General features: G+C 40.4%; 2 pseudogenes; one reads left to right on the plus strand and one right to left on the minus strand.

The window, feature by feature from the left end:
- The window catches only part of LOC127677133 (ornithine decarboxylase-like), a 137991-nt pseudogene that overhangs the window by 85784 nt on the left and 26556 nt on the right, over positions 1 to 25651 (plus strand).
- Positions 16197 to 19482, minus strand: LOC127677208 (E3 ubiquitin-protein ligase UBR1-like; annotated as a pseudogene).

Consider the following 25651-nt stretch of genomic DNA (forward strand, 5'->3'; position numbering starts at 1 on the left):
ACTACTGTTGCAGATATACTGAAACCATTTCAGAGTGAGACATGTGATTCATGTTACAACTGTCACAAGCAGCACTCTGAGGTATTAGAAAACAAAATGAAAGCTGGGTAAAGAACAATACAAATTACAAATGCTGTAATTCCAGTTATAAACATCCCAGAGACATGGAGCACAACCATGGCTTCAGTAGATATTCCTAACACTTCCCTGAACCCTTTCACCTGGTACCCAGAATAGCAGAGCCTATATCAAAAGAACACCTGACTTCATCTCTGAGAGCTGGTCTAGAAGCTGCTTCTTAAGACACTGAAAAGATGCCTTAACATATACTTTGAACAGCCTGCACCATTGGCAGTTGACATAACATGCAAAGTAGCTCAGTAAGGCTAGTGCCCCAAAAGACTGCTGTTTTGTCTCAGGAATTGTTGGTGTTAGCAAAACCACTCATAGAGCATCTCAAGTACATAAGGGATTTCATGACTTGACTACCCTGTTCAATATTCACACATTTCTTTAAAATGACGATATAATGCATTCAATATATTTTGATCATTTCCCTCTTCCAGCTTCTAGATACTAGATCCTTCCTACTTCCTTACCCATTCAAACTCCCCACCCCTATTCTCTCTCTTGCTCTCTCTCTCTGCTTTTTTCTTTTCTCTTCTTTCTCTCAGCAAAAACAAAACAAATATAAAATAATAGTAAGATAAAAATATACTGTATGTATACTCTACTGCAAAGACTAAGAGAATACAGGATCACTTTTAAATCTCAGTAATATCACACTTTCCAAACAACAATGCAACTTCACACTATGATCCTTAGAAAGAAGAGAAAGCAATTGGATTTTATACAGTAGACAAAGAATATGACTTTCTTTGGTTTCAAGTGGAATTACTACCACTAAGTGGTTATAAAGTCAAATCTGCAAATATCATCAGCAGTTGAGTGACATGAACAAGTAATGCAAATCATTATGAATAAGTGATGTCACCCCATATGACAGTCCAAAGTCCAATGATGGGCCAACAAGTTACCCTGAAGACAGAGCAGTTGTCCTACTGAGACATCTTCATTGTGGGGAACACCTACTTATCCAACAACCACTTTTTCTGTTCTTGTCACTAGACATTAGAACAGAAGAACCTAGTTTATCTTTTCACAAGATCTTGTGTCTGAAAGACTAAGAATTAATGTTACATTGGTTTTGAAAACATTAAATCTGAAACTATTAACTAAAAATATATATCGAAGAAAATAAGAAAAGAGTAGAAGTTTTATTCAGAGATTCTCCAATATACTCATAAACAAACACATCAGCCGTCATAAAAGTTTTAAAACTATATAGTGTTTGCAAAAGATAAAAACTGTAATAAAAAAGAACAACCAGTAAAAATGCAGAGATGTCAAGCCCGGTCCCAATGGATATATCTACAAAACAAAATTTTTTTATTAATTCTTTTTTTTTGTTTTGTTTTGCTTTTTATTCGATATACTTTTATTTACATTTCAAATGATTTCCCCTTTTCTAGCCCCCCACTCCCTGAAAGTCCCATAAGCCCCCTTTTCACCCCTGGACTCCCACACACCCCTTCCAACTTCCCTGTTCTGGTTTTGCCGAATACTGCTTCACTGAGTCTTTCCAGAACAAGGGGCCACTCCGCCTTTCTTCTTGTACCTCATTTGATGTGTGGATTATGTTTTGGGTATTCCAGTTTTCTAGGTTAATATCCACTTATTAGTGAGTGCATACCATGATTCACCTTTTGAGTCTGGGTTACCTCACTTAGTATGATGTTCTCTAGCTCCATCCATTTGCCTAAGAATTTCATGAATTCATTGTTTCTAATGGCTGAATAGTACTCCATTGTGTAGATATACCACATTTTTTGCATCCACTCTTCTGTTGAGGGATACCTGGGTTCTTTCCAGCATCTGGCAATTATAAATAGGGCTGCTATGAACATAGTAGAGCATGTATCCTTATTACATGGTGGGGAATCCTCTGGGTATATGCCCAGGAGTGGTATAGCAGGTTCTTCTGGAAGTGAGGAGCAGAGGTTTCAGAGGAACCGCCAGACTGATTTCCAGAGTGGTTGTACCAATTTGCAACCCCACCAGCAGTGAAGGAGTGTTCCTCTTTCACCACATCCTCTCCAACACCTGCTATCTCCTGAATTTTTAATCTTAGCCATTCTGACTGGTGTAAGGTGAAATCTCAGGGTTGTTTTGATTGCATTTCCCTAATGACTAATGAAGTTGAGCATTTTTTAAGATGCTTCTCCGCCATCCAAAGTTCTTCAGGTGAGAATTCTTTTTTTAACTCTGTACCCCACTTTTTAATAGGGTTATTGGTTTTCTGGAGTCTAACTTCTTGAGTTCTTTATATATATTGGATATTAGCCCTCTATCTGATGTAGGATTGGTGAAGATCTTTTCCCAATTTGTTGATTGCCGATTTGTCCTTTTGATGGTGTCCTTTGCCGTACAGAAACTTTGTAATTTTATGAGGTCCCATTTGTCAATTTTTGATCTTAGAGCATGCGCTATTGGTGTTCTGTTCAGAAACTTTCTCCCTGTACCGATGTCCTCAAGGGTCTTTCCCAGTTTCTTTTCTATTAGCTTCAGAGTGTCTGGCTTTATGTGGAGGTCCTTGATCCATTTGGATTTGAGCTTAGTACAAGGAGACAAGGATGGATCAATTTGCATTCTTCTACAGGCTGACCTCCAGTTGAACCAACACCATTTGTTGAAAAGGCTATCTTTTTTCCATTGGATGTTTTCAGCCTCTTTGTTGAGGATCAAGTGGCCATAGGTGTGTGGGTTCATTTCTGGATCTTCAACCCTGTTCCATTGATCCTCCTGCCTGTCACTGTACCAATACCATGCAGTTTTTAACACTATTGCTCTGTAGTATTTCTTGAGGTCAGGGATACTGATTCCCCCAGACTTTCTTTTGTTGCTGAGAATAGTTTTAGCTATCCTGGGTTTTTTGTTATTCCAGATGAATTTGTTAATTGCTCTTTCTAACTCTGTGAAGAAGTGAGTTGGGATTTTGATGGGTATTGCATTGAATCTGTATATTGCTTTTGGCAAAATGGCCATTTTAACTATATTGATCCTGCCGATCCATGAGCATGGGAGGTTTTCCCATTTTTTGAGGTCTTCTTCCATTTCCTTCTTCAGAGTCTTGAAGTTCTTGTCATACAGATCTTTCACATGTTTGGTAAGAGTCACCCCAAGATACTTTATACTGTTTGTGGCTATTGTGAAAGGGGTCATTTCCCTAATTTCTTTCTCAGCCTGCTTATCCTTTGAGTATAGGAAGGCCACTGATTTGCTTGTGTTGATTTTATAACCTGCCACTTTGCTGAAGTTGTTTATCAGCTGTAGGAGTTCTCTAGTGGAGTTTTTTGGGTCACTTAGGTAGACTATCATGTCATCTGCAAATAATGATAGTTTGACTTCTTCCTTTCCAATTTGTATCCCTTTGACCTCCTTATGTTGTCGAATTGCCCGAGCTAGTACCTCAAGTACAATATTGAAAAGATAAGGAGAGAGGGGGCAGCCCTGTCTAGTCCCTAATTTTAGTGGGATTGCTTCAAGTTTCTCTCCATTTAGTTTGATGCTGGCTACAAAAATCAAAAAATCCAGGAGCTGGTTCTTTGAGAAAATCAACTAGATAGATAAACCCTTAGCCAGAGTGACCAAAGAGCACAGAGAAAGTATCCAAATTAACAAACTTAGAAATGAAAAGGGAGATATAACAACGGAAACTGAGGAAACCCAAAAAAATCATCAGATCCTACTACAAGAGCCTATACTCAACACAACTGGAGAATCTGGAGGAAATGGACAATTTCCTTGACAGATACCAAATAGCAAAATTAAATCAGGACCAAATAGATCATCTAAATAGTCCCATAATGCCTAAAGAAATAGAAGGAGTCATAGAAAGTCTTCCAACCAAAAAAAGCACAGGACCAGATGGTTTCAGTGCAGAATTCTATCAGACCTTCAAAGAAGAGTTAACACCAATACTCTTCAAACTATTCCACAAAATAGAAACAGAAGGAACACTACCCAATTCCTTCTACGAAGCCACAATTACGCTGATACCAAAACCACACAAAGATCCAACAAAGAAAAAGAACTTCAGACCAATTTCCCTTATGAACATCGATGCAAAAATACCCAATAAAATTCTTGTAAACCGAATCCAAGAACACATCAAAACGATCATCCACCATGATCAAGTAGGCTTTATCCCGGGAATGCAGGGTTGGTTCAATATACGGAAATCCATCAATGCAATCCACTACATAAATAAACTCAAAGAAAAAAACCACATGGTCATTTCACTGGATGCTGAAAAAGCATTTAACAAAATTCAGCATCCTTTCATGCTTAAAGTCTTGGAAAGAACAGGAATTCAAGGCCCATACCTAAACATAGTAAAATGGGTAAGAAATGCCTGTAAACTTTATACCTAGCAATTAGAGAAATGTAAATAAAAACAACTTTGAGATTTCATCCTGCCCGTATCAGAGTGGCAAAGATAAATGAAACAACTGACCTCAAATGCTGGAGAGGGCAGGCAGTGGTGGCGCACGCCTTTAATCCCAGCATTTGGGAGGCAGAGGCAGGCAGATTTCTGAGTTCTAGGCCAGCCTGGTCTACAGAGTGAGTTCCAGGACAGCCAGGGCTACACAGAGAAACTCTGTCTTGAAAAAAACCAAAAAAAGAAAAAAAAAGTTGCAGAGGATATGGGGAAAAGGGAATGCTCATCCACTGGTGGGAGGGTTGCAAACCACTCTAGTCACTCTGGAAATCAGTGTGGAAAACTAAATACAAATATAAAATACATTTATCATATGACCCAACAATTTCATTCCTTCCATATGCCCAAAGGATTCTATCAACCACATGCTCTACAGATACTTAGTCATGTTCATTAAAAACCACCTAAATGTCCTTTAATAGACAAATGCATAATTAAAATGTTGACATGTACACTATAAAATATTATTCAGTTATAAAAATTAACATTAGAAAATAATTCCAGTAACTAGTAAAGATCATATTGAGTGAGGTAACCCACACCCAGAAAGACAAACATCAGAGTTCTCTTTCATTGGAAACTCTTAGTTCTAAATCTACATCCAAGTATATATTCCAGAGTAACTGAAGAAACTATGAAGATAAAAGGAGGCTAGGGATGTGGCTTAATGGTTAAGAGCATTAAGAACACTATCAGTTCCTGCAGAGGACATAAGTTCAATTCCCAGAAACCACATAGCAGCTTGCAACCATCTATAATGGGATACTCTGCTCTGTTCTGACATTCAGGCATACATATAAGCATCACACTCAAATACATAAATAATTAAATCTCTGGGGAAAGGAAACAATAAGAAGGAGAATATAAATGATCCAAAGGAAAAAATAGGTGCTTTAACTAGTAGAGTGAGAAATATAGAAGGAGATCAGAGAATAAAAATAACAGAAAGGGTGTCTGGAAAAGTTGTAAAAAGATGATGTGTGTGTGTGTGTGTGTGTGTATAACATACTCATATATAGATGTATATATATACAAATATATATATATGTACATATATAAATATATGTATATATTTATATATATTTATATATGTATATATACATATTTATACATATACAAATATATATATATATATTTGTATATATATAAATTTTCCCATTTAGGCTGACAATGGTCTCCTCAAGATCTATAGAGAACTAAAACAAAGGCATGAAATGTTCTCTTTAAATTATAGGCTATTGTTGGCCTTGGTTGCCACTCAGAGGTAGAAGAAGAAGTTTGGGAACTAGCTTTCCCAAAGCTTGTATAATAGCAGAAGGCACCATGCAAGCTGCCAAATGAGGAATGTAATCAATAGTCATTTCCAGTTATAATGCCACAGCAATGGTCAGCATGCATGACAACCCTAAGGGTGCAAGAATGACATACATGCTTTGGCAGCAACCAACCGATAGATCACTGATTGAACTTAAACCTCATTCAATGAGAGGTAAGTCATGCCTACAACTGGAAACAGCAGAAAGGGAAGAAAGATTGTGAAAGGTTACAGATATTGTCAAAATGTGCTGCATACTTGAATCACATTTCTTTGATGACACTTGTGTACAATGAGTATGATTCAATAAAGAATTTTAAGGGGGAGCAGTATGGATCAGAAGGTAACTCACTTGCCATCAAGCCAGATGTCCGATGTGAGTTTAAGAGAGAACAACTCAATAGTTCCCTCTGACCTCCACAAGCATTCCATGTGCACCCCGCCCCACACACACACAAAGATAATTAAGTAAATGAATTGTGATAAAAATTACACTAATAAATGAAAAGAAAAGAAAAATGGAAAAGCTGAGCACTTGAAAGTGATAAAGTCAACAGGGCATCATGCCAGAAGACCAGGCAGGATGTACATGAACATTTTCCACTCTCCATTCCCCAGACCCAACTCCAAGTGTTACTGCCAACTCTACAAGAGGACACCAGATGCAGCCTCCCCTCCTCACTGTCCACACCTGCGGATCCCACAGACAAACCCCCTGGCCTCCCCTCCCTGACTCATCAATATGGCCCAATCCCCAGTTCCAATAGGCCCTCCCTGCTCAACCATAGTCTGTTTCTGCCAGAAGACCAGGTAAGCAGCCTGCAGGCATTCTCTCTCCACTCTCAATTCTCCCAGGCCCAATTCTCAAAGTCACTCCAAGCACTGCAACAGAACATGAGCTGCAGCATTCCTTACATACCGCCAGTCCATGCCTCCTGTATATTCCACAAGCCATCATCATCTGCTTCCCCTCCCACACTTGTGGCTCTGTACTATCCCCCAACTTGGATAGAAAACCCCTGCTCAAACACAGGCCATGCTAGTCAAATAAGCAGGTAGGCTGCCTGTGAACATACTCTACTCTCTCTGTTCCCAGACCCAATTCTCCTGGTGGTCCCTAGAAGTACACAGGCCATATCTTCCCCTGACTCCTCACCCCTGGTGTCAGCATCAGCATATTCCCCTGAACACACCAGCAAAGTGTTTAGAGAAACATACAAGAAGCTTTCTGAAAATCCAGAGAGGAAATAGAAACAAAGAAGCATTTAAAAAATACCAAAGAAAAACTCAAAACCAGCAGCTAGATCTATAGTCCACAAAACCCTGATGCCTAGACAATAGTATAAAAACATAATCAATAACATCTAGGGCAATATGTCTCCATCAGAACCCAGATAACTTACCACAACAGGCCACAAATATTCCAACATAGCTAAAGCACACAAAAAAAAATACCTTAAAACCAACAATATGAAGATGATAGAGGAAATTAATAAAGCAAGGGCCCTCCACAGTCCCCATGTCTTTTTGGCTATTGGCAACATGTAGTTGTTAGAAGACATTTTTTTTTATGCTACTGCATTTTTTATCCTCATACTAAAATGACAGAGCTAGAAGCTGTATTGCTTTAGGGAGAGGGTTCATGTCTCTACCCATTAATTTCTCTCAGGTTAGTTTTGCTTCTATACCCAGCATGAGGTGTACCAATGTAAATAGATTTTAATAATCTCTATTAGCTATTAACATGTACTAGTCAGCCCTCCAATAATCAAGGCAGAGTCCATGGATTATTTAATCAGCTCTTGCACAACTACTAAGGGTTATCCATGTGGTGGATTGAATATACTTGGACAAGGGAGTGGGCCACTATTTGGAGGCGTGGCCTTCTTGGAGGAAGTGTGGCCTTGTTGGAGGAGGTGTGGCCTTTTTGAGGAAGTGTGTCACTGTGACTATAGGATTTAAGATTCTCATCATAGCTGCCTAAGGATACTATTCTTCTCCTCTTTGCCTTCAGAACAAGATGTTGAAATCTCAGCTGCTCCAACCGTATGCCTGCCTGGGAACGGCCATGTTCCTGCCTTGATAATAATGGACTGAACCTCTGAACTTGTAAGCCAGCCCCAGTTAAATGTTGTCCTTATAAGAGTTGCCTTGGTCATGGTGTCTGTTCACAGCAGTAAACTCTAAGACAACCCCTAATCTATATTTTTTATCCATTAGACTATTAATTCCCAGCTATGCTCCACAAACACTTGCTGTTTGACTCTCACACAGGTTGCCTTTGCTCCTCAGTCTATCATGGAGGAGCATTTCACTTGGGTGTAGGCTACTGGTCCATCACATCTAAGGGAGACCTCCGGTTCTCTCTGTCTTCTTCCTTCTTAACTCTCCTTCACTCGGCCTCTTCCTCATAGTGCCTACCTGGGACATGAAGCCTGGTAACAGTAATTCCACCTCTTCTATTCTCCCCAGTAATCGGCTGTAGCCATTTTATTTTAACCAATAGCTTTAAATTTGGGAGCAAACTTTACATAGCATCACTTGCTGTATATGAAGATCTGATTGTTGGGGTCAACCAGACCTTGGGGAGGCAGTATTGAGAATTTGAATATCACATAAATACATAAGAGCACCAGACTAACCCCCAACAGCTATTTACACAGGCCTAACTTATGGTTTGTTTGTTGTTGTTGTTTTTAATGACTGTTGTATTTAATAAAATGTTTTTTAATAGTTACTTTATTTGTGCTATGATAAAATACCATAATCAAAAGGAACTCATTTTGGCTTACAGTTCCAGGGGACCAGATGTTTACAATGGCAGGGAAGGTCTAAAGGTAGGAGACCTAAATAGGAAGCTGAGAGATCACACCTCAACCTCTAAATGAACATGGGAAGCAAAGCATGATCTAGAGGTGAGGTGAGGCTATGAACACTCAAAAAACCAGCAAGAGTGAATTATTTCCTCCAACAAGGCTCTACATCGTAAAAGTTCCATAACATTTTCCCGAACTAATTAGAGTATCACAGGTTCAAATACATGAGTTCATGTGGGAAATTCCCATTCATTCAAACCACCACACCTCTATAACACTTTCAATTTATTCTCCATACTTTACTTTCCAGGAACTGTTGATATTAAAAGGTTTGCATGTGATGTTTTAAAAATCAAGCTAAGTATATAACTACTCCAAGTACTGTGAGTGGGGAGACAAAAATTAGGTTCCTCAGTTCTAGCTTCCAGGGACAAGATGCTGTAGAGAACTGGATGTTCCCCACTCTGAATAGAACCCAATGAATGACTCTTCAATGTGAGGGTGTCAGGTTGACCAGTATTAGCTTTAAGACTAGAGGATAGGAAGATCCTGCTTTACTCACAGTCAAGTAACTTCATCCATTTGAATACATTCCCAGAATTTATCTGCAGTTTTTGCTCAAACATATCTGCTTTTTAGTCAATTTATAGATTTGACTTAAAGACCATCTAGTGGGTATAACTTCCCCCTAAAATATGTTTCAGGCCATCTCCTTTTACTTTACAAATAACCAAGTGGTTTTTGTAACAGATTCATAATTTAAAACGTATTATTGCTTAGTTAATTTTGAGTGAAGGAAGGGTTCCTGAAACACTATCACATAGAGCACCCACAGAGGACTCCCCCATATGCCCCTTCAGAAAGACTAGGAAGTGATGAGTTAAACAGTGGGGCATAAAATTCCTTTGGATGTGCTTGAGTTACTCTAGGAAACTTTCTGATGATCTTAAATCTCAGAGACTCCCCTCATTTTCAGGAACCTGTCTAACTGACATTCTCAACAATTTATTTGAAAAGTGTGTTGATTTATGACTTTTGTAGTGCAGTCAGTATAAAAACTTCATAAAACTGCTGCCAGGTTGAAACATGATATTTGAGGAAACTTGAATCTCTTTTCCAGGAATTGAGCATCACTCATACTTGACTCCAGAGTGATATATCTCCCAGATCCTCTTTAAGATGAGAGTTGCAGTTTTGCACCAGTAAGGATTCTGATTTATAAAACCAAAGCCTGGGTTCTGCTCTGCAAGGTGGGAATTGAGTGACAAAAGACAATGACATTAGAAGAGACAGCAACTCCTAGTATAGACACAAAAGAACATCACACACTGGGAGTAGCCTTGAGAAGCTGAATCCAGACAAAGAGAGATGGCTATCAAATCAACCTCCTCAGAAAACCCATGGTACCCACAGATGCAGGAAGAAAGAGTAAAGAGTAAACACCCTTCAGCAAGTTAACATTACCACCTGGGGAGACTAGTGTGACAGGAATCATCAAAGTAACATTATTGGACAGTTCCTTGAAAAACTATGGGATTTGATAATTCACATAATAAAAAAGGAAAAAAAAATCTGCCCAAATGGAAATGAGATGCCCCACAGAGGAAAATGCTGACAAATTTGTCTGATTCCATTTCATTATTTCTTTAAAACAAACAAACAAACAAACAAAAAAACAACTCTTTACTGATCAAGAGCTAAATTCATCCCAGGGATAAACTGAGAAGCTGATTAGGCACCTTCCTGGGTTGTTAGTTTAATTGTTCCTGGGTCACAGCTTAGCAACATCCACAGGTGAAGGATGGTCAGAGCATCTCAGAGGAGCAGGGTCAGTGCCCCACATTCACAGGAGCAACTGAGCCTTGTCTGAGACTTCACACAAAGCAGCCTTGGACCTTATACTCCAGTCACTGTCACCGCTTAGGGGCAACTGAGGGCCACACTCTGCAGATGTTTTAATTCGTGAGAACAATCTTCTTCAGCACCAGACTGCTTTTTACCCTGGAGATGGCCATGGCTCTCAGACAATTAAGCATATTGTCTGTGACACTACCAGAGGAAATCCTCAAGAGTAAAGGCAGGCTGTAGATGAGAGATTGTGGTAGTGTCAGCGGCAGGTGTTACCTCAGCCTTCCTTACCACATACTTAGCCTTCATTCTCATCTGGATTTGCATTAATATCTCACACTGCCCACTTCCTGTGATCATGGATTATAAATAAGGCTTTTTCTTGAGGCAGAGCATCCTCAGAAGCTTGAAGGGCAGCAAGATGGCAGCAGCCCCACTCCACCTCTTCCTTCTCCTCCTATGTTTCACAGGTGAGGTAATATACCATGAGGGTGTTTCCTTTACCCTTGAAGATACTATGGAGAGTGGTAAGGACTAAAAGACACCTGCAGCACAGATCTGGCAGGTCCTGGCCTCCTGATAGTGGGACCCTCTGTTTCACATCCACAGCCTCTCTGAATCCCTCTGTGTCTCTGGTTATAACTTCCAATGGGCAGATCACGCTCACCCAGCAAGCAGAGGCCCTTTGGGTTTCTCCAGGAGAGAGAGTCTCCATCACCTGCAGGGCCAGTCAGAGCCTCCTCTACACAGATGGAAAGCACTACCTATCCTGGTACCAGCAGAGACCAGGGCAGAACATCAAGGCCCTCATTTACCATGCTTCAGTCAGAAATGATGGAGTCCCCACCAGGTTCATAGGCAGCGGATCTGCAACAGAATTCACCCTCACTATTGAAGATGTTCAGGCTGAGGACTTTGCAGTTTATCACTGTCTTCAAACACTGAAGAGCCCTTCCACAGTGATAGAATCTTGAACAAAATCACCCCAGGGACCTGCTTGAGCCACCTGCTGTGGACTCAGGGACTTCTCAAAGAAACAGCTGGGGAGTCTTCAGACAGTAGCACCAATACAGACTGCTACATGGAGTTGTATCACCTTCTTAGTCTCCTATGTGATCTTCATTGGTTTGCAAGAAAAAGACTTAAAAGACATTGGTATTTAAAAAGCAGGAAAAAAGGCAGGATGGATTGTTTCGTATTCATTCTCTTTCCCTCTCCACCTCTTTGTCCCTCCCCCAACCATATTCCTCTCCTTGGTCTCCTCTGGACACTGAGGCATCTGTCTGTTCTTCACCTCACAATCACTTTCCAACTCTCTCAGTCTGTCTCTTTTGGATAGCCCTTTTCCTGTTGGTTTTGTTCCTCAGGATGTTACATCCTGATAAGATGCCTTAAAGTCATAACTCAGGAATTAGAAAACCATTGCCTAGCTGCTGTATTCTCCAGGGTAATAGAAACTGTCTTTCATGTTAGTCTGTCTTTACAGGGAAGATCTAATGTAGATAGTTAGGAGGAAAAAGGTGAACTTTACCACGGGCAAAAATCAAGAGTTACTACTAGCATAGCAGAAGCTCCAAAAGGGTGTTGGCAATAAAAAATTCTCCAAGGTTCTCATTGATAGGAACAACCAGAACTGTATATATTGGGGATGAATTCAGTGAGTTTGAGCCATGCCTGTTGACTTTACAGTGGACTTGTATGTTATATTTAGGAGCACAGTTACTGTGTACTCTGTACTGTTTAGTATTTTTGGCCAACTTGACAGAGGTGGAAAGAAAAAAACCTTAACAGAGGTCTGGCTTCTATGAGATTGCATGTACACAAGTCTGTTAAGGGACATGTTTAAATTTATGATTGTTGTGAAAGGGTCCAGTCCACCATGGCTGGGGTCATTACTGCATGGTAGTCCTGAGGAGTAGAAGAAAGCATGCTAAGCAAGCCATGGAGAGCAAGGCAGTATCTTTTCTTCCAGCTCCTGCCTGTGCTCTTACTGGAGCTCCTGCCCTGACTTCCCTAATTGACTGTGATCAGGATTTGTAAACTAAATAAAATTTTCCTCCCCAAGTGGCTTTTGGTCATGATATTTATCACAGTGATGGAAATCAAACTATGACACTGACCAAGCTAGAAAGCTAGAGGGTTCCATTCTTGTCTATCTTACTCATTATCTCATGGATAAATTTACTGTTTACTAGTTCTTCTGAATTGTATAAGCCAATACGTTCTTCAATCTCTTCATCCTTGCCCTGCCTCAAGCTCTTATAATCCCTCACAGAGATCATTAAATTGTTATAAACATTTCTGACATCCATCCATCTTCTTCAGGTCGAGCTTCAACCTCCTTAATAATGATGGAAAGACACAGTAGGAGAAATCCTGCAAGTATCATGTATGGACTGAAATACATGGGAAACAGCATGATCTCAGGGGTTAACCACTTACCTGTTTTCCTTCCTCATCTCTCTTTGTCCTTACCAGGAATCTAGAAAATTAATATTCCAAATATATTAAGAGGGGAACAATCCATTTTGAGAAGGTAAACAATATAGATGAGAGTAGAACTGAATTTTTATCTGATACCTTGCAAGGGGGAGGGGGCAGCCTAGTAAGTGAGCAACTGAAATAAAATACAATCTTTTTAAGAAAGTCAATGAAGTTCATTGCTTTAGGAGTCCACAATGAAAGTCAGAATCTGATGGAAATATACAACATCATGACCCTGGAATCCTATCACAGCATTGAAGATCAAAGACATGAAACTGTACATGTTGATCAATCTCTAGGACAGAAATACAAACACTCTTGGCTTCCTTCCAGCTAACACAAATGAAGAAATAGCCAACATATGTGAAAGAAAAAAGCAGGTGCACTGGAGACAGGTCCCACATAGGAGAACTCTGGCAGGCAGAGCCTGCCTAGGGGGTTAGGGGATCACAGGCAAGGCACAGCACCAGGGTAGGGATGGCAGGCACCTGAGTCCCTGTAGAGCAGGAGACTGCCTGGCTAGCAGGGAGGATTTTGCCCAGAAGGTGGGGCCATTTGCACTGCCCCAGGTACCTGTTAAGAAGCTTGCCCTAGAGAAGGCTGGGTCCTTCCCTGGTGGCTGGAAAATCTGAGGCTTTCTCCATGGTTCTATGCTGCAGGTTTTGATAAGAGACAGTTCATAGTTTTCATGCTTTATTATAAAAGAAAAAAAGGAGATAGAGAAGTAAAGAGAAAAGAGAAGCTAGAGGGATGACCATGAGCATGTGGAAAGAGGGGAAAGAATGGAGAGAGAGAGGGGGAACAGAGAGAGGGGAAAGAGAGGACAGAGAGACATAAGGGGCCAAAGGCAAGACAAGGAGGGGGACAGAAGACTTCTTTTATAGTAGGCTGGGTTATGTGGCAACAGCCAGGTAACTATGGGGTAGGGAAAGTTACTTTAGGGGTGGAGTCCAGCCTGAACACTAGGGGCCTGGGGCATAGCCATAAGTGACTGATGGCCACAGGATTATGGAGTTGAGTCAGCAGTCTGGGAGCATAGCTCACAGGAACTATCGTTTGTAGAATATTCCATCAGGTCTCTGGAGTGAGTCTTGCTCAACCAGGCTACAGACTGCCTTTTACTTTTTAAAAAAAAAAGGGGGGGGGTCATTGAAGTGGCTGTGTCATTTGTAGTGAAAATTTTGGGTGGGGTGGAGGTATCAGAAGAAAGCCAGAGTGGTAAGGAGGGTTGAGGGGGAGAAGGCAAGGGATCACTGGGTAGTGGGTAGTACAATTGGAAGATAATAACATCAGTTTTTAACAGCAATCAATCAATTTATATATACATTATGCTTTTCTCACTATCACATAATTTCCCCCATGCCCCCCACCCTGAAGTTCAACAGTCATTTGGCCTTGACTAGAGAGTTAGTTCATCTGCAACTGGAAGATTCCAAGTCTGTAGCACATGTCTCTGGATCTCAACCTGTGTCTTAGGAGTCTTCAGTCAGATGAGTGTCTGGAGGAAGGCAGCTCTGTTGTCTCATGTAGGTCGCAGGAGTTGGTGCTGGCTCTGCTGTATCTGTGGCAGTGGGCAAGGTATAGGGATAAACCTGTAGAGGAATAACAGAGGAACAGAACCCCAGCATGGGATGGCTGCATTGGGTGGATGGCGAATGTTGAGCTTGTAATAGCCTTGGAAGGCATATTTAAGTCTGCTTTGGGTGGCTGAGTAAGGACATATTATGTTAGGCCTGGAAAAGAAAACTGGTTTTATCTAGCGTAGTTAATTTGACCTGTGGAAGCATATTAGTTGGCTTTAAGACCTTAAAAGAAATTTTTAAACAAGTTGAAAATGTTGGGCATGTAACACGTATGCTAAGGAGAGAAATAAGCATTTAGAAAGAAAAATAAGCATTTAAATGAAGAAGCAAGAAAATCTTAGGTTGAAGAGCATTGTTTAGGTGTTCTGGAGCAATCTAGCCAAACCTCAGATGGGGGAGGGGCCTGCCTTGCCATGAGGCAGCAGCACTCCTAGCAGACAGGTGTCCTTTTGTTTTCCCCATTTGTTTGTTCTGTCCCTTGTACAATGTTCTATCGGGTCTCCAGAGTGAGCCTTGCTCAACCAGGCTTCAGACTGCCTTACACCACAGTCCTACAAACATATAAGTACTAACCTTCATTGTTTTCTGCAATTTATAGCACAAGGGTTTATCTGTAAATGTCTGGTATCTCTGCAACAAGGTAATCTATAAGAATGCTAGAGAAGGCCCAGCCTGCACTTTCAGGAGCACAGATGATAGCAAAGCTGTCCAGGCAATGCCAGAGACCAGAGATGAGGAATGGCTCACTTCCTGAAATAGACCTCTTCTAAGGACCACTGTGGTTCATGATGCTAGTGAAGGCCTTGTGTGGATCAGTGGTCATGATGTGGCCAGGAACCAAGTTGATGCCTAAGGCCTGTGTAGCCATCTAATACCACTCAGATGTCTATATGTGCCATAGCCTGAAGCCATGTTGATATATGTTGCTTTACTGTAACTAGGGGTCATACTAATCTGAGTGGCCTCATGGACACCTGAGGTCATGGTGATATCTGGATCTGAGCTACTGCTGAGGGATATGCCTGGGTTCAATGCCCTGGAGCAGTCAGAGTCTGTGTTGATATTCATGGTCCACCCTATTACCAAAAGTTGAGGAGATGTTCCTGCCTGTACTGATGACTGAAATCATGGTGATGTCTGTTAGCCATGTTTCTACTGTGAGACATACCAATGTGAGGGGCATGGGATGCCCACTGAGGCTCTACTGATGTCTGAGTTGTGATGCCACAGAATGCAGGGTCTGGATGTGTGGTCCTAGTGCAGCCAGAGTCTGTGGGGTTTTTGTTTTGTTTTGTTTTGTTTTGTTTTGTTTTGTTTTGTTTTGTTTTGTTTTAGGGTGCAGGTTTAACAAGCATTTCTTTAGTGTTCTAGAACATAAAACATTAATCTATTTCTTATTTTTCCATTGAAGCTTATGTTTGAAAATTGAAAGCAATATTCCATTAAAGAATATTTTATTAATGTATGTGAATCTGGACATGGCTCAAAAGACCCTCCAATACTTCCCTGCCCACAGAAAGTTCTCTCAAATTTTAGATCTGTCTTTATTATTGATGTCACTCATGATTGTCTTGAGGTAGAGCTGGAGCTCAGAGTAATTGCCAGTTGAATTTAAATAGCATCTGATTATTCTCCTAGCTCTGAGCAATCTCTTCCCTAATGTGCTGTAGCCACACCAAATGCAGCTTCCTATACCCTCTTTAGCCCTGGGTCTGTTTCTCAATATTCATCCAAGTAAGGGGCTTGAGAGGCGCAGTCTCTAGCTTTTCAATCCACCAAAACCACTCTGCATTCTCTGATTTTTACGAAAATGCAGACTCCAGCACCACAATGAAGTGCACGAGAAAAGCACACTCCAACATCTTCCCTATTCACTATTTCTTGGCAACAGATATTCTGAGAACCCAGGATGGCCCCACAGAAAAGACAGAGGACAAGATGCTTTCACTCATCATCTCAGACACCTAAAGTGAGAAGCTTGATTTAGAAGACAGCTGTAGTCATCAGGATGCTCCATCAAACTATTTTTTCATCTAGGGTACATAACCACAGGACTTTTCTGCTTCAAAGAGTTGAGAAAGACAGGATCTCCACACCACCTCTGTAGTAAGGGTCTTATGGTATCCAAATATTCCTGGAAAAGCAGGAAAAAATTTTTGGGTAAAGACGGAGAGCTACTGAGTGCACTGTATTCTCCCTCAGCAGAATTGGCAAACAGTTCTCAGGCAGAGTTGCTCCAAGTAAATAATGTAAAATCAGTGGAGCACAGCAGGGGTAGGGGATGATACCATTACTCAGGGAGAACCACAGGTACTAGCAGAACATTATATCAGGTGAGGCTGTCTGTGTGCTGTGAGACTTCCACAAAGAGAGCAGATGCACCGTGAACCTCCTCACTGTCATCTTCACCCTCAACAAGCGGGAGCCCTGGAGACAGATGTGTATATGCTGTAAATAGTATCTGAAGCATATGTTCCATTGTGATGAGATGAAAGAGATAACCGTGGTTATGTGAAGAACTAAGTGATGAAGGCTGCAGATACACAGTGTCATCCCAGTACAAGAATGGGAACACTAACACAGCACCTACCAGAACATGAAATAGATCTATGGATAGAAGGCATGGTGTATTTTCTGATTGTAGGTTAGAAAGAACAACTGACAAGAACCAAACCAGATGTTCTGTATCAGGACCTGAGGACAGGTGGTCCTCTGTGCAACTGCAAACTGGATTGATGCCAACAGACCATTATGCTCTCCATTTTGAAGTACTCCAAATAGAGGTTATCGTTGATCTCACAACAGGTTTTCAATGGCCTGGATGATGAAGGCACACATGCTCCAGGTCATCATGGGCACTCCTGGGTCTAGTTCATCAGAAGGCACTTTCAGACCGATTCTATAAATTGTTGTGGCAAAGAGAATAACCATTACCTTGATACAATTTGAATATTTTACCAAAGACTAAACTCCAAAACTCAGGATGAAATGAAACTCAAAATTAGAATCCCGCATTCTTTGACTAAATAAGACAGGAAATGCTGGAGCTTCTCCTTTAGCATGCTTCTTATTATAACCTGATATTCTGGCAAGGACAGTCTGAATCCACCATGCCAAGGCCAGAAGTTGAGAAAGTGCCTCTGCATTCTCACTATTGATCTTCTGTGGCTGCAAAGGAATGATGGGGATGACAGTGGTGTGGAGAGACTTGCAGAGCAGGCTCAGGTACTCACCACTGTCCAAGTCAAATAGGTGAATGTGAATGTGCTGCTGAGAGCTCAGCTGTACAGCTTCAAAATACTTCTGCCAGCACACTGCATGCATGGCATGACCACAGCTTCCTGCGTAAGTTCCATGTGCCAAGTCTGCATCCATGAAAAGAGGACCCAACGCTTCCCCTAAAAGGACCACAGGCTTCCCACTGTGCTGGGATAGGGCGATGGATTTGTGGACACAGACTGACATCACCATGGAATTATTTTCCAGTTTCACCTCTTGTTCTTCTTCGTAGAGGATGCATGTCAGCACCTCCTTTTTTGTAACAGTTGGGCCCTGTTTAGGACCCAGAGCAATTATATAGAACTCACTGACTGCTGAGATGCTCTCTTCCTCCATAATGGAATCTTCCTTCCCTGATATTTCTGAAGTATTGTCATACATGAGTTTGTTGTTTCAGTGAAGTTTTTCTGTAAGACAGTCATCTGGCCTTGATTGTCTGGTGATGTAGCCTCACAGCTTCAGCTTTTCTCTTCCTTTCTGCTTTTTCTTTATCATGAGTAATCTCCTCACTTTTAATGGACTCCAACCCTGAAGTGGTTGCCACAACTGAACAAGATTTTTCACTTAATCACTTCACTGTGTCAAACATCTGGAGTATCCATGTTATCATGTCCTTCTGGCCTTCTGATTAGGGGATTCCTTTGAGTTTTTCTGAAAGATTTGTATATTCTGAGCATTCATGGCTGAACTTCCCAATCTTGAAGCCTTATGGTAAAGTCAAAAATCATTCCTTCAGGAGCTTTCTGAAGTTGCTGCTTCTCCTCCAACAAGGCCAGGGCCAATACATGGAATACCATCTGCAGAATCCCTTCTATCCACAGATAAGACTGTGTTCCCTGCCTGTTCAAAGATGGTCCTGAGGATGTACATTATAACATCAGAGCTAAGCAGGTTGACTACTTTGTTGAAAGCAGGGCAGGACTCAGGAGGAGGTGGTGGCAGCAATACTTTATTTTACTTTCTTATTTTTATCCTTTTCTTCTGCATATGCTCAGCTGAATAAAATATTTTACATGCTAACTTAAAATATATTCAAAATAGTACTTTGATTAGAAACAAAATAGTTTTCTTAGAGAAGGCACCACAAGATGAGTAATATAAGATTCTCATTCAGAACTTAGCTCCTGTTTTTTTTTTAATGAGAAAGGCTGATTCTCTGGAGCTATTGAAATAAACCCCAGGGGCTTGCAGGAAACTCTCTGGGGATGTTGAGAAAAGAAGAGGGAGAAAATCATACACACACAAACACACACACACACACACACACACACACACACACACGCATACACACCACATTGGAAGATGAATTGAAATTCAAAAAAAATCCAAAAACTTTTTTCTCCCACCCAGAAAGAAATCTTTGTAGCAGTAAGGAAATTATGATGAGACTACATTCTATTTTTCTTCTAGTTAATGATTGTTTTAAATAAAAAGTATGTTCCCCATAGCCATTAAATAAAAAACATTTCATATATTAAATGGAAAAATATCATTCTCAAGAACCCATTTATAACTAAGCAACATGTTAAAGATTAACAAAGTGTAAACAAACAAGGTAAAATTCTCACCTAGTTTTCCTTTACTGACAGACTGCATTTTGAGATTACAAAGAAAGGATCATTTATTTTGTTATTAGTCTTAAAAAATAATCTTACAAAAATATTTTTAAAAAATCATAAATCTAAACTATTATATAAAAAACAGTCTGTATCTGTCTGAGTCAACTGATAGGTGGATTCTCTCATAAAACAACATACTCCTGTCTGCAAGCATAACAAAGTATCATTAATAATGGTAAGGATTGGTGCTTGTTCATGGGATGGATCTTATTAAACAATAAGAGAAAGAACTGTGTCCCTGAAGAGGATAGGAACTCCATGGGAAAACCAACAGTTCACTAACATAGAGCCTAGGGGCTCTCAGAGTCTAAACTACCAACCAACGAACATACATGTACTTAACCTGAGCCTCTGTGATCATATGTATCAGATGTGCAGCTTGGCCTTCATGTGGATCTTGAATAATTGAAAGTGGAGCTACTCCAAAAACTGTTGCCTGTATGTGAGATATGTTCTGCTAGCTGAGCTGCCTTGTCTGGCCTCAGTGAAAGAAGAAGCATCTAGGCTCTCAGAGACTTGAAGCCCCCAGAGTGCAGGAGAAACCTGCTCAGAGAAGAAGGGGAGGGAGTATGGAGGAGGAAATGTGGGAGGGGTTACTGGGAGGAGGCAGTGAGTGGGATGTAAAATGAATAAATAAAAAAATAAATCTAATTTACAAACGCAGTTACTTCTACTTTAATACCTCATGATGCACGTCTACTCATTAATAATTTTTTGTTAAATCATGTCAGGAAGCTTAGGGCAAAGGTGGGTATGAGAAATTAATCATTACCTTGAATATTACAAGCTTTTGCAAGACAGTTATATCAGCCAGTGCTAGTTGGGCTGCCTTTATTCACAAAATTCTCAAAAAGTCCCAAGCTCAACTATTAAAAGTAAGTCTTTCTGAGTTGCATTTTGTTCCCTAAGATCTTTTCTGGGGGGTTTTGGATTTGGTTTTATGAAGACAGGGTTTCTATGTATAGCCCTAGCTGTCCTGGAACTCACTTTGTACACCGGGCTTGCCTGGAACTCAGAAATCCACCCGCCTCTGCCTCCCAGAGTGCTGGGATTACAGGCATGTGTCACCTAAGATCTTATACATCAGAGCCATAAAAAAAAAATCTTAACCTATCTTTACAAACCTTCTACTTCTCCAAATTCTTTCTAGGGGTGATGGTCATTGCTAACAATCTACATCTCTAAGTTCTAAGTGGTGGTTGATTCATTAATCTGTTCTAGCAGTGATGCTTGAAAATGATTAAGCAGCCTTACTGTAAGTACCAATGAAACAGCCCAGCGAGGGGCTCAGAGTTTTCATACAACTCATCAATTAGGAGGGATGTAAAGACTGCATGGACTACAAGCCGCAATGCTCCACAACAGTATGAAGTGCTTAGGGCATGTAGTCCTCAGAGCTTGCCTCTCTGAGGCACACACACCATGGTTGTGTTAAACACTGGGCTGAGCCTTATGAGTTGTAAAGCTATTTGTTATTCCTCTTGCACGGGCCTGATAAAATGTGACTCTCTTTGTCCCCACAGTTGACCTCAAAGATGCTATAGCACATCAAGTCCCATTCAGGTCATGAGTCTTTCTGATTTCACTTTCTAAGTCCTGTGAATAGGTTAGCTCCATTCAGGTAATTGCTCTGGGTTTTTTTCGAGCAGGTCTGGGGTTACTGTGGGTAGTGGGGGTACTGGTTGGTTCATATTGTTCCTCCTATATGGCTTCAAAACCATTCAAATCCTTCAGTCCTTTTGCTAGCTCCTCCATTGGGGACCCTGTGCACAGTCCAATGGTTTGGCTGAGAGCACCCACCTCTGTATTTGTGAGGCACTGACAGAGCCTCTCAGGAGACCAGTACAGCAGGCTCCTGTCAGCAAGCACTTCCCAGCATCCACAATAGAGTTTAGGTTTGGTAACTGTATATGGGATGAATCCCCAGTTGGGGTAGTATCTGGATGGACTTTCCTTCAGTCTCTGCTCCACACTTTGTCTCTGTATCTCCTCACATGGGTATTTTGTTCCTCTTCAAAGGATTGAAGTATCCACATTTAGTCTTTCTTTTTCTTGAGCTTCATGTCCTCTGTGAATCGTATCTTGGGTATTCCAAGCTTGTGAGCTAATATCCACTTATCAGTGAGTGCATACTGTGTTTGTTCTTTTGTGATTGGGTGACCTCACTAAAGATATTTTCTAATTCCATCCATTTGCTTAAGAATTTCATGAAGTCATTGGGGTTTTTTTTTGTTTTTGTTTTTTTTTTTTAACATTTTTACTTTCTATATTCTAAATTATTTTCTATATTCTAAATATAGAAATTAATACCCACTTATCAGAGATTGAATTCCATGTGCATTCTTTTGTGATTGGGTTGTCTCACTTAGGATGATATTTTCCAGATCAAACCATTTGCCTAAAAATTTTGTGAATTCATTTTTTCTAATTGCTGAGTAGTATTCCATTGTGTAAATACACCACATTTTCTGTATCCATTCCTCCTTTGAGGGACATCTGGGTTCTTTCCAGCTTCTGGCTATGATAAATAGGGCTGCTATGAAAATAATGGAGCATGTGTTTTTATTGCATGCCGGGGAATCCTTTGGGTATATGCCCAGGAGAGGTATAGCAGGGTCCTCCGGAAGTGTCATGTCCAGTGTTCTGAGGAACCACCAGACTGATTTCCAACCAGCAGTGGAGGAATGTTCCTCTATCTCCACATTCTTACCAACACCTGCTGTCTCCTGAGTTTTTGACCATAGCAATTCTGACTGGTGTAAGGTGAAATCTCAGGGTTGTTTTAATTTGCATTTCCCTAATAACTAATGATGTTGAGCACTTTTTAAGGTGCCTCTCAGCCATCTGAATTTCTTCAGGTGAAAATTCTTTGTTTAGATCTATACCCCATTTTTAATAGGGTTATTTGGTTCCCTTGGGTCTAACTTCTTGAGTTTTTTGTATATATTGGATATTAGCCCTCTATCAGATGTAGGGTTGGTGAATATCCTTTCCCAATTGATGGTTGCCATTTTGTCCTTTTAACAGTGTCCTTTGCCTTACAGAAACTTTGTAATTTTATGAGGTCCCATTTGTCAATTCTTGATCTGGTGTGACTCTAACCAAACAAGTGAAAGATCTATACGACAAGAACTTCAGGTCTCTGAAGAAGGAAATCAAAGAAGACCTCAGAAAATGGAAAAATCTGCCATGCTCATGGATCAGCAGGATTAATATAGTTAAAATGGCCATCTTGCCAAAAGCGATCTACAGATTCAACGCAATCCCCATCAAAATCCCAACTCAGTTCTTCACAGACTTAGAAAAAGCAATTCTCAAATTCATCTGGAATAACAAAAAACCCAGGATAGCTAAAACTAGTCTTAACAACAAAAGAAATTCTGAAGGAATCAGTATCCCTGACTTCAAGCAATACTACAGAGCAATAGTGTTAAAAACTGCACGGTATTGGCAAAGTGACAGACAAGTGGACCAATGGAATAGAATTGAAGATCCAGAAATGAATCCACACACCTATGGTCACTCGATCTTCGACAAAGGACCCGAAAACATCCAGTGGAAAAAAGATAGCCTTTTCAACAAATGGTGCTGTTTCAATTGGAGCTCAGCATGCAGACGAATGCGAATTTCTCCATGTACTAAACTTCACTCCAAGTGGATCAAGGAACTCCATGTAAAACCAGACACACTGAAACCAATAGAAAAGAAACTGGGGAAGACCCTTGAGGACATTGGCACAGGAGAAAAGTTCCTGAACAGATCACCAATAGCTTATGCTCTAAGAAGTCATTGTTTGTAACAACAGAGTAGTACTCTATTGTGTAAATATACCACATTTTCTGTAGCTATACCTCTGCTGAAGAACATCTGGGTTCTTCCCAACTTCTGGCTCTTATAATGAAGGCAGCTATAAAGATGTGTATGTGTCCTTATTACACATTGGAGCATCTTCTGGGAATATGCCCAGGAGTGGTATATCTGGGTCCTCAGGTAGTACTATGACCAATTTTCTGAGGAACCACCAAACTGACTTTCACAGAGGTTTTACCAGCTTGAAATGCCACCAGCAATAAATGAGTGTTCCTCTTCTCCAAATTTTCTCCAGCATCTGCTGTCCCCTGAGTTTTTGAACTTACCAATTCTGACTGGTTTGAGGTAGAAACTCAGAGTTGCTTTGATTTGCATTTCCCTGATTATTAAGGATGTTGATCATTTCTCTAGATGCTTCTCAGTCATTAACTACTCCTCAGCTGAGAATTACTTGTTTAGCTCTGTAACCCATTTGTTATTTGATTCTCTGGAGTCTAACTTCTTAAGTTCTTTGTGTATATTGGATAAAGCCCTCTATCAATATAGGATTGGTAAAGATCCTTTGCCAATCTGTTTGTTGCCATTTTGTCCTATTGACAATATCCTTTGCCTTACAAAAGCTTTGAAATTTTATGAGGTCCCATTTGTCTATTGTTGATCTTAGAGCATAAGCTATTGGTATTCTGCTCAGAAATATTTCCCCTGTGCCCATGCGCTCAAGGTTCTTCCTCAGTTTCTTTTCTATTAGTTTCAGTGTATTTGGTATTATGTGGAGGTTCTTGATGCACTCACTTGGACTTGAGCTTTGTACTGGACCTTAACAAGTTCTAGCAGTGGTATGTGAAAACTAAATAACATTAATGTAATTTTAACTTATTATCCTGTTGTAATTACTGTCTGAGAGGCTTACTGCCTTCATTGGCCAACCTAGGCCTAGACCTGGTAGTTTCTATTCTGTATAATCTACTCAAGGCCTAGAATATTTTCAGCCTCTCAGACTCACTGCAGTATAAGCTCACTTTTCTTATTATTTCTGAATTCAACATCACTGTTTTAATTCAGCTAATCTGGCTCAAACTCCTCTCGCAGATGATTTATTCAATCTGGATTTTCTTTCAGCTTTTGAGTTGCTCTGATTGGCTTCAAATTAACTGTAGCAATCTTTCCTGACCTTCTGACTCCTCAATCTCTTGCTCATTCTGTCATTTCCTATGTCTAGCTTGTTCTTTCTTCAATCTGTCTCTGTAAAACTCTCCCAGTAAAACTGCATCCTTTTCCCTCTCTGTGATGCTCTACTCTCCCTCTCAACTCTACTGTTCTCCAGGAACTGTATTCCTGCCCTGTACTCTCCTCTTCCTTCACGATCTCTCTCTAAATTTGCTTCCCTTTCATCTCTATTCTCCTGAGTGTGGCATATCCTGTTCTGTCAAATCTTTCTCTGATTTGTCACTTTTTCTGCTTCTCAATTTGACATCACTTTCAACCATTAGTGCTTCCCTCCTCAAACTAAAGTTATCTTCCTTGTTTAGGGAAAAATGTGGATACTAAGGGTGTGTCTGCATTCCAACCAGAGGTATTAAAGGTATGTGTCAAGGGCTGACCTACACCCTAATTACCTCAGACAGGGTATGATGGCAAAGGTCAATAAAACAAGAGACAGCTCAATCTTGAAAAAAATGTGTAGTAAAGGGAACACTTATACATTCATAGTGGGAATGAAAATTCATCCAGCCACTATGGAAAACAGTGCGGTGGATCCTCAGAAAGAAATCTACTTTGATATAAAGCTACACTACACTTGGGCAGTGTATGCTTGGGCAAGGATGCTTCCTCCTATCACATAGACACTTGGGCAACCATGTTCACTGCTGCTCTGTTTATACTAGCCAGAAATTGAAACAAAATAAATGTCCTTCAACAAAAGAAAGGATAAAGAACACACACACACACACTAAAAACATGAAATTTGCAAGCAAACAGTAGAAAAAAAATCCTTCTGAATTAGAAATTCTGAACTCAGAAAGATGAGTATGAAATATATTTTTATATGTGGATATAAGCCACATATAAGCACCATACAAACACCACACGAAATAAACAAACACCAATCTCAGTTAAGCGAGAACAGTTTATTGAATTTAATAACCTCAATAGTGGCCAGACAAGGAACATAGTTCAGAACTGAGTCTGAAATTATGACATCAAACAATTCTCAAGGCAGGTTTTTTATAGGAAAAAAGAGGTTCAAAAAGTTTAAATGGCAAGAAGGGGAGCAATATTACATTTCGGCTTATTGGACAAAGCTAACCTCTTAGCTGATTGGTCCTGAGTAAGGA

This window comes from Apodemus sylvaticus, chromosome 2 (assembly GCF_947179515.1).
Source record: "Apodemus sylvaticus chromosome 2, mApoSyl1.1, whole genome shotgun sequence".
In the NCBI taxonomy this organism is placed as follows: Eukaryota; Metazoa; Chordata; class Mammalia; order Rodentia; family Muridae; genus Apodemus; species Apodemus sylvaticus.